The sequence below is a fragment of the Gigantopelta aegis genome, chromosome 5, assembly GCF_016097555.1.
Source record: "Gigantopelta aegis isolate Gae_Host chromosome 5, Gae_host_genome, whole genome shotgun sequence".
Classification (NCBI taxonomy): domain Eukaryota; kingdom Metazoa; phylum Mollusca; class Gastropoda; order Neomphalida; family Peltospiridae; genus Gigantopelta; species Gigantopelta aegis.
Window position 1 is genome coordinate 12,021,317 of NC_054703.1, and position 12,698 is coordinate 12,034,014.

Genomic DNA, 12,698 nt, shown 5'->3' on the forward strand with positions numbered 1-12,698 from the left:
GCGGTGGCGTGTATTTAAAAAAAACCAGAAAAGAAAATAAAGAAGAAAAAAGATCCCTTGCTGCTAATCGAAAGTAGTAGCCCACTGAATGTCAGCAATGGGTTTTCTCTCATTATCCATGTGGTTCTTAACATATACATATACATATACATATACATATACATATACATCCATCCAATAAAGACTATTTCAATTTTATAAAAAGTATTTAAGAGTCCAGTTCATGTACTAAAATTTTCTTCTGGCTAGAACGTTTGGTGAAAGGCAACAGGACCATGAGTTAACTCCCTTTAATGGTGAAATGTTTTGTAGTCCGGTGATTTCGCCACCGGTCGATCTCGCCCGGGTGATAAATTCCATATACTTCTGGGCGAAATCGCCGTACTCTATATACATATAAGCAGACGGGAATGTCACTGTTTATTACAATAAATTGGTTATTATAATAATATTTAATTAATGTTTTGGGTTTGATACTGTTCTTTATTCCCAAGCTTTATTTTTCTTTCTGTCATTGCTTTTGTTCAGTTTACTCCACATCAGCAAGGTTGGGCGAGATCGCCGACGTTGTGTGTACCATTTCATTCCCAAATTTATTAATAGACATATCACATAGGCCTACATCATAGTTCCCTACGTCAAGCTTATTAAGCAGAAATAGCGACAGTCCCTTCAATTTACATACACTATGTACATACACCCCAAAGTAGCCCAAGTCCGAACAAAACTACGGCTTCAACCAGCAGGGGGCTAACGGCGATATACAGCGATTTCGCCCAGCTTCAACCAGCAGGGGCCTTACGGCGATATACAGCGATTTCGCCCAGCTTCGATCGGCAGAATACAAACACTAGCTAACACTTTAACAGGCAGAGACAGAAAAAAAAGGACACATCACATTTGATTTCAACATTGTTCGTATCATTTCATGCAGTAAATGATAGTAATATAAACATTTTAAATAATAAAATTCCTCTGGCGATTTCGCCCAGCAGTATATGGAATTTACGGCGATCATCGCCCTACTTCGATGTTTTCGTGTATGTAGTGTACATACTGAACATGATCTGGAACGAAACTATGTTTTGTTTAACGACACCACAAGAGCACATTAATATTTATTAATCATCGACTATTGGATGTCAAATAATTTGTAACTTTTAGTCTTAGAAAGGAAATCCGCTAGTTTTCCATTAGTAGCAAAGAATCCTTTATATGCCCCATCTCACAGACATGATAGCACATGCCACGGCCTTTGATATACTAGTCATGGTGCACTGGCTGAACGGGAAACAGCCCAATGGTAATCTGGAGTGAAGTCATATTTCAATAAGATACCCTTGTTTTTTTTAATAAAGATTGGAAGTTTAGCGTAGGTATATTTGTGACGCGTAAATTTATGCAAAAGTAGAAAAAAAGTTTTTTTTAACTCATTATTGAAAATACAAAATATACAGTAAAAATGTTTTCACTGTACAGCTCATAGTTCGTTAGTTTATTACAAAATTAACCTTTAAATAAGAAATTTCTTCCTTCTTTTCCTTTTCTATTAGCTGGGACACCGATACTGGGTGAAAGAAAGAAAGAAAGACTCGTTTTATTTAACGCCACACTCAACACATTTTATTTACAGTTGTATGGCGTCAGACAACACAGATATAGAGAGAGGAAACCTGCTGTCGCCACTTCATGGGCTACTCTTTTCGATCAGCAGCAAAGGATCTTTTATATATACCATTCCACAGACAGGATAACACATACCACAGCCTTTGATATACCAGTCGTCGTACACTGGTTGGAGCGAGAAATAGCCCAAATGGGCCCACCAACGGGGATTGATCCCAGACCGACCGCACATCTAGCCAATGCTTTACCACAGGACTACACCCCCCCTCCCATGTAGCCATTTATCACTGACATAAACATCACCAAACATTTGTAAAACTATACTATGCTGAAACTTCCTTTGTCTTGTAACATAATTATGTTATCTTATATGGATATTAATTTGAAATGGATGCAATAGCAGGAATGTGTGCAGATGGAGTGTTTCTGGGTAAACGTCCCTCTCTTCTCAAGCTAATTTTCTTCTCTTTTTTTAAATATATTTCCTTGGAGCATGATTTGACCACCCTATACACTTCAGTCGTCAGTCTAGATCCACCCACCTGCTTAAATTCCTGCACACATGCCTGAATAGAAATAATAATGTATAAAGAAAAATAACCAAACTAAAAAATAAATGCTTTATTTGATTAGTCTGAAAATGGTTGGCCATCCAACTGATGTCTATAACTTTTAAAGTTGTGTCAGACATTTCACTCGTATTTGGCTGCAGTCTTAACACCTCAAACTCCTTCCATCCAGGCATTATTTCTTCTGTAAGAGTCATCGGCACCTGGTGAAAGTAAAAATTATTTTTATAATAAAGTAACTCTTAAAATTTGATAGAGATATAAGAATAAATTTGAATACCTAAGGTAATTTTGAAAGGTTTTTGCAATACGCTATATTATTATTTTTTAATGCTCAACTACATGGAGATTTTGATCCTGCCTACAACTTAAAACCAGTATGGCAGTAACTTTTGTAACAAATAAACACAACCCCCCCCACCCCCCACCAATTTTTTTTTTTTTTTTAAAATGGTCCCATCAATGGATAGCAATAATTTTTATCCAGCATAAAAAGATTGCCATCTGTAAAGCTATGGCAATTCACCTCACAGCTATGACAATTGCAGGGCAGGACTTAGCGGTCAGGTGAGTGCTTGCTTGCTTGAGGTGCTTGCGTTACATCGAACTACCTCAGTGGATCCATTCAACTGATTGGTTATTTTCTCTCGTTCCAACCAGTGCACCACATCTGGTCAAAGGCTGTGGTATGTGCTCTCCTGTCTGTGGGAAATTGCATATAACAGATCTCTTCTTGCATTAGGAAAAATGTAGCGGGTTTCCTCTGATGACTAGTCAGAATTACCAAATGTTTGACATCCACTAGCCGATGTGCTCTAGTGGTGTCGTTAAACAAAACAAACTTTAACTATGGCAGTTGCCATCAGTACTACTGTCCTGCGCAGTGTTACTGGTCACTATTAAGAGCCTATTAGTGGTGGTGTGATGATTTAACCACTGCTATATATGTACACTGAAGTTCATTCGCACACATACGTACACGCATGCACACACACGCACACAAACTTGCACGCACACACAAACACGAACACACACAAACTTCCATTCATTCAGTCTTTATTTCTTCTGTAACAAGTAAAAGTTATCAGCACCTGGTAAATGTAAACATTATTTTCATTATATAACATTCACAAAACAAATAATTAAATTTAAATGTGATACACTACTAATCAACAAAATTAATTACATTTCATGAAAAACGTATCTACAATGAAAATAATGCATGTATAAAGATAGGGAAATTAATACACACTCCCCCCCCCCCCCCCCCCCAAAGTTTAAATGATAAAAAGTTTAAAGTAAAATGATTACTAATCAATTACTGATCACTTGGTGTGAACTGATCATCTCCTTGAAATATTCATCCAATTTCCAACAAGTAGGAGATAACCATATGGAGTTTTTAGATTTGTGGGTGTTATTGTCTACTTGATCCCGCAAATGTAATTTTGACCGAAGGCGCTAGCCTGAGGTTAAAAATTAAACATTTGTGGGGATCAAAATTCAAATAGACAATAACACCTGCAATTCTAAAAACTCCATATGGTTATGTCCATTGTAAACTGAATCATTTTTCTACGGAACTGTATATTTGGTATTTTTTGAAAAAAATACCTGTCTACAATCTAACTGTAGACCCTTGAACCGTCAACTTGGCCTGTTCCAATTGCTAAGATGTCACTTTCTAATCACATCACTAGCTTTCCGGTTGTTATTTTCATTTAATCCCAGAAAAAGAATGTAATTAACCAATCATAATACAGAACACACTGGCCATCAGTTTACAATACAAGTTATACATGTATGTACCTGTTGTCATCAACAACAAATCTGGACCAAACCTGATCTTACCTCATAAAAGTCGACAATAAGAATTTAGACCGATCCTGTGTTACAGCTACAAGCCACACTTTATCATGTAGAAGAGACTGTAGTTAAGCAGGCCGGGACAAGTGCAATTGGATATTGTTCACCAAAATTGCAAAAATCACGACCTAAACATCCTACATTTCATGTGTGTGGAGCTCCATTCCAGTCACTTGTAGGATGCATAAAGTTCATTTAAATACCAATATTAAATCAATCTTCAATTTTACTAGCACTGTAAACACAACACGGGTCTCTATATTTCTGAACTATTCCTCATCAAAAAGAGTCTTTCAGCCAGAAAATAATTAGAGGGTACATAATGAAAAACAAAGTTTGGTTTGTTTAACGACACCACTGGAGCACATTGTTTGCCTTGGTGCATTTATTTTTGTTATTAGTATATTACAACAAAGTCTTCATTCTCCAAAAAAAAATCTTATTAAAGTAAAACTACACGAAATTCATGTATATGTTTATGAATTGAATGTTTAATACGATACCTACCGGGTATATCCTATCAAAAAGTGAGAACAGTGACATGACTGAATAACAAAGTATTGATGAGTATGTGAAGTGATTTTATAGTAATAATGGGGATATAAATAGACTCCATCATATGTGGCCATGTGGGATAGAAAAAGTACACCAGAGTCCCAGGGTCGAAATTTCCACCACAGAGTGTGTACTTTTTCTATCCCACATGATGGAGTCTATTTATATCTCCATAGCCCATGCAAAACAGATTTATTCCACATAGGCCAACGTAATGGAATGGGTCTGTCTTGCATGGCTAGGGATGGGAGAAAAATGTGTCGTAATCTGTGTGTGTATAAGTTACCAGGTCTGTATTTTGTGGTAACCTGTACTGTGAGGTACAGAAAGTGTCAATCTTTCTGCCAGAAAATAATCTGGGGGTATGTAATAAAAACAAAACAGATGATATTATGGGTTTGAAATCTTTTGAAATTGGACACAGCATTTCACGTACATTGACAAGTTTTAAACAGCAGCAGAGCTAACTCTTCCACTCGCCAAATTCAACAATTGTGAATTTTAATTTTAATTTGGCCAAAAAATGCATGTAATAATTTATATTTTATTGAAAAATAACTGGTTTGTGCATCTTTCAATATAAATTGGCAAACCTTTCACCTCACCCAGAGCTAGCCCTGAGCAGTTATCTTAGTATAATTTTTTTACAAAAATCCCCCAACAAAAACCCCACATCAGTTTTCCAATATTTAAGAGTACTTATTTTACCCTTTGTACCCTCTGGCAGAAACCCTGACAGTGCTTATTTCAATGCCCAAGTTTGTAAATCCATGTCCGTCTACTCATTTGGCCAGCTAGTCATGGTAGTGGGTACACCAGAGATTCCTCTTGTTTTTACTGCATCCACCAGACGGTATATTTGAAACGATCAATCTGCAAAACAAAACCATATTTTTATCAGTAATTCTTTTAATCAATCATAATGAACCCACAAAAAATATGCTGATGGAAAATAAGAAGAAAAGGAATCGCCCAAACAGTAACAGTAAATGGTGATTGCAACCAAAACACTTGCTCCATAGTGTCAAAAAATTAAGTGTTACTGGCGGTCAATTCGACACTACTGACATTCAATCTCACATTTCAACTTTGTATCAAATACACACATCACCATATTTAGTCTACAATTCCATGCATTCCTTTCCATTGGTATAATACTTTTTACATATAAAAATTAATATAATTTTCTATCTGTTAATAATCTTTGAAATTGTTAATGAAACAGACTACATGTAGTAAAGGATGCTATGACAAAAAGGTTTAGCAATTTGGTAATACTGCATTGTACTTTGAAAGTAAACTAAGTTCAGTGAGTTATGTATTTCATTTTGTATTGAAAATCTCCCATTACTTACATGTATATTGACAAATCACGCATAGTTTTCTTTTATTTAAGCACATTTACTGTACCAAATTGCTAACCTATATTAAAAAACCCCAATCAACAAAATAAAAAACAAACAAACACATCAACAACAAAAATATACATTAGGTATATTGATTATATCTATTCATGTGCATTTATTGTGCGATTTATATGTATGTATATATAAAATTATGTATACCAACCCTGACACTGCCATTCTATATTCTGGGGACAATAAAATATTTTTAAAAAAAGAAAAGAAAGTAAAACTAAACTCATTCTATTATTATATATCCAATAATGTTAGTAATTACATAATCCATTCTCTTAAATTTGTTGATTTGATTATCCACTGTTGATGAATTGCAACCTGGCAGGCTGGGACCAGTGCAATTTGATTATCCACTGTTGATGAACTGCAACCTGGCAGGCTGGGACCAGTGCAATTAGATTATCCACTGTTGATGAACTGCAACCTGGCAGGCTGGGACCAGTGCAATTTGATTATCCACTGTATCCACTGTTGATGAACTGCAACCTGGCAGGCTGGGACCAGTGCAATTTGATTATCGACTGTTGGTGAACTGCAACCTGGCAGGCTGGGACCAGTGCAATTTGATTATCCACTGTATCCACTGTTGATGAACTGCAACCTGGCAGGCTGGGACCAGTGAAATTTGATTATCAACTGTTGATGAACTGCAACCTGGCAGGCCGGGACCAGTGCAATTTGATTATTTACTGTAACAATTTTGCAGAGATCACAGCCGCCACATTAGAGTAGGAGGAACAGCGTTTTTTTGCTGCTGGATAAACATTATTCCTGCCTGTGGATAGGATAATTCGGTTTGTAAAGGTAGGTTTATTTGTTGCAACAGTTACTGGTTTATACATAAATGTAATTGCTAAAGGCAAGCTAAAACAATTGTCGTAGGTAAGACATTTTACATTTCGCAAAAACCCAGTCACAGAATGGAGGTACCGAGGTTCGATCCTATGACCCAAGTGTACCCCCCCCCCCTCCCCCGATGACATTTATACATCACAAACTTCAGTTTCTGTTATAACTTTATTTGATGTGTTGCAGGTTGATTAAATTTAAGTGTCCATTTTCACAGGCTGAAACTAGTTTCTGTGCCTTTAAGGAAACTCACCTTGAAAACAAAATAAGGGTAGTGCATAACTGCTCCTATACATGAAACTTCGTTACTACTTAATTTATTATAATATTGATATAATACCATATATAACTTCATATACATGTATTAAGGGGAGCTAAGCATTATTCTCCTTGCACTAGATTCAGTGTAGCGATAGTGATAGCTCAACTTTAACGACGAGGTCTGTTAGTTTGTTTTTGTTTAACGACACCACTAGAGCAATCGATTTGTTAAGCATCAGCTATTGGATGTCCAACATTTTGGTAATTTTGAGTCTTAGAGAGGAAACCTGCTACATTATTTTTACATTAGTAGCAAGGGATCTTTTATGTGCATCATCCTATGGACAGGATAGCACATACCATGACCTTTGATATACCAGTAGTGGTGCATGAAATAGTCCAATTGGGGAAATAGGGGATCGATTCTAGACAGACCGTGCATCAAGCAAGTGCTGTACCACTGGGCTGTCCCGCCCCCGATGAAGGAAGGAAGGAAATGTTTCATTTAACGAAGCACTCAACACATTTTATTTATTTTATTTACGGTTATATGGCGTCAGACATATGGTTAAGGACCACACAGATAAAGAGAGGAAACACACTGTCGCCACTTCATGGGCTACTCTTTTCGATTAGCAGCAAGGGATCTTTTATATGCACCATCCCACAGACAGGATAGTACATACCACGGCCTTTGTTATACCAGTTAAGGAGCACTGGCTGGAACGCGAAATAACCCAATGGGGCCACCGACGGGGATAGATCCTAAACCGTGCCCCCGATGAGGTCTGGTTCTTTCTTTTATCTGTATGCTTTCTCTTTATACTACCTATGCCCATGAAATCCGAGAAACCACATGCATAACCAGTCTATGTAATAATAGTGGACAGAGTTAACCTATTTAGTTTTCAGTAGCAACAGCATGCACCTTAAGACACTCACAGTCTTATCTGTTACAACTTCCTTCGTATCCTGTGCAATTGTACTATGTAGAACACTTCTTTTACCCACCAGCAAAAGTACAGTAGTGAAATCTTTTGTAGCTTTATGAATCCATGTTATTGTAAAGTGGTGTCAAATGTCGTCAGCATGTTAGAAGTCAAAGTAGACGACCTATTAAATATTTTAATAAATATTATAACTTCCTTAGCGTTATGTTCAGTAATACCAGCAAAATTACGGTAGCGAAATCTTTTGTGGCTTTAGGAATGCACATTACTTGTTAAATGGTGTCAAATGTCGTCAGCATGTTAAAAGGCACAGTATATGACCCATTAAATTAAATATTAGCTCAGTTGTTTGAGCGCTCGTCTGAGGTGCTTGTATCCATTCAACTTATTTCAACAATTGATTCAAGGAAAGAAATGGTTTATTTAACAACGCACTCAACACATTTTATTTACGGTTATGTGGCATCGGACATATGGTTAAGGACCACACAGATATCAAGGGAGGAAACCCGCTGTCGCCACTTCATGGGCTACTCTTTTCGATCAGCAGAAAGGTATCTTTTATATGCACCACCCCATGACAGTCGTGGTGCACTGGCTTGAGTGAGAAATAGCCCAATGGGCCCACTGATAGGGATCGATCCTAAACCAGCTGCGCATCAAGCAAGCTCTTTACCACTGGGCTACGTCTCGCCCCCAATTGATTCAAAGTTCACCTTTCAACAGGGTTCAAGCTGGCCCCAGTGTGTGATTTTGAGGGGAGTGCAGGAGCCTGAGGCTCGCAAAAATCATATAAGACACTCTAACTTGGCTAGCATACAAGCCTGCATGACTCGTAAAAATGATTTGTACGAATTATGTTGATTCTTCGAAATAAGTCAACATATATCTCAAAATCCTGGGAAAGCAGAGACTTGAATAATGATCTTTTCCGTGGTTTCATACAAAACATTTAGTGTATCTTCTGTTCTACTGGAGATGCAAGGCAGGGCTCAATGGGTTGGTGGCAGGCTCTAAAGATTTGTAAACAGGGAGACCTTATGACACTTAAATTTTTAAAACCAAAATCACACACTGGTGTCTGATGTCTTGTCTGCATGTTAAACGCACAGCATTTGCCCTATTAAATGCATCCCAATACTGTATAATAAAATATGACCTAAATTTATCACACCCTCACCCCTTTATTCAAGCAGCTAGACATCATATCCCACTTGATATTGGTATTTCAGTGTTAAATCAATAAACCTGAACTCTTGGCTACATAGTCATAAATCAGCTAATACTGTTTAAAATCACTTACTGGGTGTATACTACCAAACCAAATCCCATAGACGACAATAGAAACATGTGTGGCTAAAACTCCTAACTGCAGCGTATCAATCGACATAAACACCACTACCACCCCTCACCCTTTAACCCTAAGTAAGATCTGCCATTAGAATGGTGTGTGTACATTCATTAGCAGGCCGGGACAAGTGCAATTTGGCTGATTTTCCTCAATATTGCAACTATCACGACCTGCTACAAAATATATATTCTTCGAGAAAAAGACTACTACAATACTTCCACTATCACAAACTGCTACTAAATAGATCTTTTCTGAGAACAGACTACTATCACGTCCTGCTACCAAATATATCTTCTTCGAGAACACACTACTACAATACTGCAACTATCACAAACTGCTACTAAATAGATCTTTTCTGAGAACAGACTACTATCACGTCCTGCTACCAAATATATCTTCTTCGAGAACACACTACTAAAATATTGCAACTATCACATCACAACCTACTACTAAACATATCTTCTCTTCACCACAATATTGAACTATTCAGACCTGTACCTCAAAGGTCCTTATTTTCCACACGTTGTCCCAAACCCTCCACTCACCCAATGCTGTCTTACTGTCAGCAGGCCCTATTTGTTTCTCATTATGTCCAGTGTGCGATTTTGAGGAGAGTCCGGCAGCCGGTTGATAGTCAACATATATCTTAAAATCCTGGGAAACCAGTCTTGAATAGCGATCTTTTCCATGGTTTCATGCAAAACATTTAGTGTATCTTCTGTTCTACTGGAGATGCATGGCAGGGATCGATGGGTTGATGGAGGGCTTTAAAGATTTGTAAACAGGGAGTCCTTATGACACTTCGATTTTTTTAAAAGCAAAATCGCACACCGACAACATATTGTTTTTAGGGCCACCTATTTTTTAAAATAACAGTAGGCCACATTTACCAAATCTGTGGTGTGTACTGTCCTGTCTATGGAAAACAGGAGGCAAGAGGTTTCATCTCTCCTGCTTTCTTCTGACAAATCCTACAGACACCATGCAGCAAGCCATGTTTAAAATGTGCTGAGCTGTCGTAAAAAAAAACCCAAATATTCCTTTCCTTCATCTACATAACTAATCCACTTGACGCATACAAATGGTATTACACCTGTACATTAAGACTCCAATCAGTAAAACAAATTAATCTTTTTTTTCTTCAGCACGAGATAGAAAATAAAAAGCACAAACTATTGTGCTATCGGATAGGAAAGTAGTACATTCTATCTCGTAATTATACTGAAGGCTGAATCAAGGAACTTTTGAACTTGTCTACTTGAAGCATACAAATGATATCCAGCACAAGAAATGACATAAAAAGCACAATATATGATAGGAAAGTAGTACATTCTATCTGGCAATTACTGCAGCTTGAAGCGGGGAACTTTTGAACTGCAGTGTAGTTCACTTGAAGCATACCAATGATATTACACCTGTGCAGTACACTTGTTCATTTAAGATTGTGACCAGAGCTGTGTGCGCATAGACATGTCACCTTAGGTCCTTTACATGCAGCCGTTATTCGGTAATAAGGCTATGAATACAAAAAAATTTTTTCTCTGGAGTGGGGGCTGTGTCCAGGCACGCTGCTTTTCATTAAAATAATCAGTGGTGATCCCTTTACAAGTACTAATGCGTGTGGACATGTTTTCAGAGATTGGAAATCCTCAGGCTTTTTTTTTAGGGCAATATAACAGTCAGATCCTCTAACAAACAAAATCTGTCAGGGTACTAATAAAAGGTAAGCATAGCAGCAATGAAAATGTCATTTACGCAGTATCATAATAACTTGCATTGTTAGTTTCCAACAAAAACGTCACTCTTTTTATTACTTGGGACAGATTTGGACATTCAGCAAGAGAAATTTCAACAGAACTGTCATATATACTGCATTCAAAGTTTGTCCTAATAGCAGCTTTTCTATCCCGTCTTTTCACATACATGTACATGTACAGATCTTGATTCAAAGCTACTTTAACTTTTAACTGTACAATGCAAGAATAAATGGTCAAGCACACTTTGCTGTGTTTTTTCCAAAATAACTTATAAAATTATTTTTGTCGCCGATTGAAAGTAGCCCATGGAGTGCCGGCAGTAGGTTTCCTCTCCTGTGATTCTTAACCACACATCCGACACTATATAACCATAATTAAAAATGTGTTGAGTGTGATGTTGTCAAAGCATTTTTTAAACATATAATTTTATAAAATTATTATGGCGGAATATTAAAAACTCCAAATTTTAAAGTCTGGCTAATATAAAACAAAGCAGTATCAAAACTTAAGTTGACAGAATTTAAGAGATAAATCTTATATAAAATACATGCATATTGAGGGCTCATTAATTCATTAAACTCTCGTAGTGCAATGCAAAACGACATGATGAGGTTATTTTGCTTACGGTTACACACCACCATTAATTACTCCATGCTGTCCATACAATTTCTAGGTCAGAATATATTGTAAAAAATACAACCTATCCAGAGGAATATGTGATTACTAACTTTACTAATTCTCAACTGACAAGTACAGTGTAAAAAACTAAATCTACATAGGTCACACACAAATTTTTTTCCCCCAGTTAACAGCTCACATGCGTGAGCACTGCCATTATGCAAGTGGCACTAAACCACTTGCACATATAACATATAACAAGTTACGTGCCCCTAACAAGGGTTACTTCAAAGCCCTGAACAGGGTTATTTAAATACTACAGAGGTCAACCTACATGTAATCATCAAAGAAAGATTTCAAAAAGCATATCAGAATTTTGTAGGTATTTTTTATTTTATTTTATGAGGAACTATTTAGTAAACTGGACTATATTAAGCTGCTACAAGTAACGACGACTCTACAAATGGTGGTGTGTAGCCTTAAGAAAGCTTAACCAGTGATCTACATGTAAGGTTGGTTAATCTACAAACCTGTAACACATCTGGATAAAGTTACAATAAAGTAAAACGAGTCAGCGACGTTGAAATGGGGGAAATACCCTCTGAATATAGAGTAAACTCATCTCCGTAACAAAAGTATGGGCTCTAATAGTGAAACCTATGTTGTAGTGTCACCGGCCTCGGTGGTGTGGTGGTTAAGTCATCGGGCAAAAGGCTGGTAGGCATAGGGTTAGCAGTCTTTTACCAGCTTCCACCCAGAGGAGTTGTAACGACTCAATGGGTAGGTGTAAGACAACTACACCCTTTTCTTTCTCACTAACATACTGTCCTGCCCAGATAGCGGAGATGTGTGCCCAGGACAGTGTGCTTGAACCTTAA

General features: G+C 37.2%; 1 long non-coding RNA gene across 3 annotated transcripts in view; it reads right to left on the bottom strand.

Annotated features, from left to right (window-relative positions):
- Positions 1–2,232: 2,232 nt before the first annotated feature.
- Positions 2,233–12,698, bottom strand: part of LOC121373422 — a 52,387-nt gene continuing 41,921 nt past the window's right edge. For all 3 annotated transcript variants that reach the window (XR_005958079.1, XR_005958081.1, XR_005958080.1), the window contains 2 exons: positions 5,325–5,489; positions 2,233–2,398 (listed from right to left, as the gene is read on the bottom strand). This is a non-coding gene — a long non-coding RNA (uncharacterized LOC121373422). The remainder of the gene's footprint in view (positions 2,399–5,324; positions 5,490–12,698) is intronic.